The sequence below is a fragment of the Trichechus manatus genome, unplaced genomic scaffold (assembly GCF_000243295.1).
Source record: "Trichechus manatus latirostris isolate Lorelei unplaced genomic scaffold, TriManLat1.0 scaffold00311, whole genome shotgun sequence".
Taxonomy (NCBI): Eukaryota; Metazoa; Chordata; class Mammalia; order Sirenia; family Trichechidae; genus Trichechus; species Trichechus manatus.
The window spans coordinates 1093086-1096383 of NW_004444247.1; positions in this window are offsets into that span (position 1 = coordinate 1093086).

The following is a 3298-nucleotide window of genomic DNA, read 5'->3' on the forward strand; positions in this document are numbered from 1 at the left end:
TTTAGGTGCCTAATAACAGAACTTTAAAGTACATGAAGCAAAATTCATTTTGTTGTTGTTGTTATTGTTGTTTGTTTGTTTGTAATTTGCAGTTTTCTGCTGAAAGTCTTAACCTTGTATTTTATTTCTCTAGACATATTAAGCATTTTTAGTTGCATGTCTGATAGCTTCATTATCTGGTTATTTTGTGTGTTGATTTCTTTATGTGGTTTCAACTGGACTTCGGTCACATTTTCTTTCCTTGAACTTATCCTAGTAGTTTTTAACAGTATACCAGAAACTATACATGAAAACTGTATAAACCAAAACCAACACAAAACTTGTTGCTGTCGAGTCAATTCTGACTCATAGGGATCTTACAGGACAGAATAGAACTGCCTCATAGGGTTTCCAAGGAGCAGCTGGTGGATTCAAACTGCTGACCTTTCCATTAGTGGCCGAGCTCTTGTATAGATGACTCAAACTTAATTTCACTTTGAGCAACTAACAGCACTATATTTTAAGACCCCTTTAACCCAGTGGTTCAAATAATTCAAAGTCGGGCTTCAGTACCTGGTAAGAATTGGTCAGTTTCATGTCCATTGGTGCTCCCAAACCATTTCAGTGTCTCACTCAAATCCTGAAGATATGAACGAAAAATAGAAAATGCCTCCCAAAACTTGAGAACCAGTTTGAAAAGACTCAGTCCCTGATTTAGATGAGATAAACTGCCCCAACCCTAACTGTAGCTCAAAAGTAAAAGCAAATACTCCTTGGAGGGGAGGAAGATAAAATGACCCAGAACCTCTAATTACCTTTCATAGTGTTTCATATAGAAAATTCAGCATGCAATAATAAAAAACACTCATACATGCAAAATACGAAAAATGCTTAATTTGAAAACATTTTTGAGGTAACTAGATTTCTAGCTGATTTATTTCTTAACTCCACTCTGATCATAGAAAATACTCTGTATTAATTAGTCATTGGAATTTTGTCAAATCTTGCCTAATGACTCAGTAGACAATTTTTATAAATGTTTTCATGTGCACTTGGGGTGAATATGTGTTGTTGCTGTTTTATTTTTGCTTGTTCTATTACTTTCAGAAATAGGTGAATTAAATTCTTCACTGGGATAATTTGTATCTTCTTTTAGTTCTGCCACTTTCTGTTTTGTAAACTGAGGCTATATTACTAAGTTAATAAAAGGTTAAGATGTTTATATCTTCCTGTTGGGTTCAGCCTCTTATTATAACATCCTTCTCTTTTTTTCCTAGTGATAATCCTTTCCTTAAATCTACCTTGTCTGATAAAAGAATAGCAATACCAGCTTTCTTTGGTTAATTGTTCCATTGTACATCTTCTCCCATAGGCCATGTAGTTTGCCTTTACAATTATATATATCCTAACAATCTTTAACTTTTAATTGGAGTATTTAGTCTGATTATAGTTAATTTAATTCCTGGTATATGTGGATTTGAATCTTCTCCATTATTACTTCTTCTATTTGTTCTTTACAATAATAACATAGTACATGCTGAGTAGAAAACCACCAAAAGAGCAACAGAAACAAGAACAACAAAAAGCAAGAATAAAACAAAAACATGGCCACTACATTCTCCTAGGGAGATAAAATAAAATAATTAAACTTTAAAACCTTGGCATACTATCATTAACAAGTAAGAAAAAAAGTCTTGAATTGGCAAATAATTTGAAGACCAATTAGACAAATGTCTTTGAAAAATTGTGTCATATTTTGGTAGCAAATGGGATTTCGTAGAAATCCTTCTAATTATTGATTTAAATAGATTTCTTTTCAATTTTATGTCAGAAGTTTGTATTTTAATTACAGTTAAATCAATATTTAAAGTTGCTATTGCAAATTACAGATGGAAAACTTAAGAGCATAGTAATGAAATTAGTTTCCACTACAGAAATCACTTGCAATGCTGACAATTATTTAAATGGATTGTATAGAGATGCATATGTACCTTATTGCAGACATATCTATTGGAACGTGAGGGGCTTTCTCTTAATGCAAGTTAACTTATTTTACTTAAGAACTTTTTTCATGTCAGCAGAACAGATTCATTATTTTAACCAAAATAATAAGGTGTCCAGGCTCACTCTTCACTATGACTCCATTATGATTGTCTTACTAAGCCTCCTTTCATTTTACAGCAATTTTGGAGTGGGAGTTCCTTCACTTATAATACTGTAGCTTTATGAACATCTTTTTCAATATAATAAATTTAGCTAAGGCACTTAACCACTGCACCACCAGGGCTCCAAAATAAGAGTTATTAATTCCAGGAAAATGATGCCAGATTTTGTTCTGAGCTTGACAATAAAAGACTACATTTCAATTTAAAATGAATTTCTATTTAAATATGGAATTACTAGTATCAATAAAAATACTGACATGTCAATAAGATAGACTTGGCTGCTTCAAAATAACAAAATTCTTGGATGCTTTTCTTTTAAAAAAAAAATTCAAAGGATTACCGAGTTACAATTAATTTGTTTCAACCAAATGTTTCAAACAATGGCATCACCAGATATTTTCAGAAGAGTCAAGATATGTCTCAAGATTATAAAAACAAACTAATTTTATTTCCCTTTAATTATTAAACCTATGGGATGCATACAAGAGGAGATTTTCATGTGAGATTTGTGGAATTACTCATATCTTGTACATCTACTATAAGTAACTTATTGCCGTCGAATTGATTCTCGCTCATGGCAACCCCATGTGTGCAGAGTAGAAATGTACTCCATGAGATTTTCAAGGCTGTGACCTTTAAGAAGCAGATTGCCAGACCTTTCTTCCAAGGCACCTCTGTGTGAGTTTGAATCTCCAACATCTTGGTTAGTAGTCGAGTGCTTAACCATTTGCACCACACGGGAACTAAGTGCCTTATAGATGAAGGAAAATGGGAAAGATGTAACAATATGAGTTCATAATGACTTCTCAGTGCTGACTAGATTCAATACAAATTTTAAAAATAAAAATAAAGAGCAAAGATTTTTTATAATTTTTTTTAAACTCTTGATTTCATTAGAAACAATGTATACTCCAGTTAATAACGTAGGTTCATGAGTCCAAAGCTAAACATGAATTATATGCATTTCAAATCAGTCCCTTAAAGTTCTTCTGGTGTTATCTGTACCATCAATGCTTTTCTGTTGACTTAGAGAGACTGCCTGCACCATGTATTCTAGAATAAGATGTGCTATATCATTAGAAAAAAAATGTTGTCATCGAGTCTACTCCAACTCATAGCGACCCTATAGGACAGAGCAGAGCCGCCCATAGGGT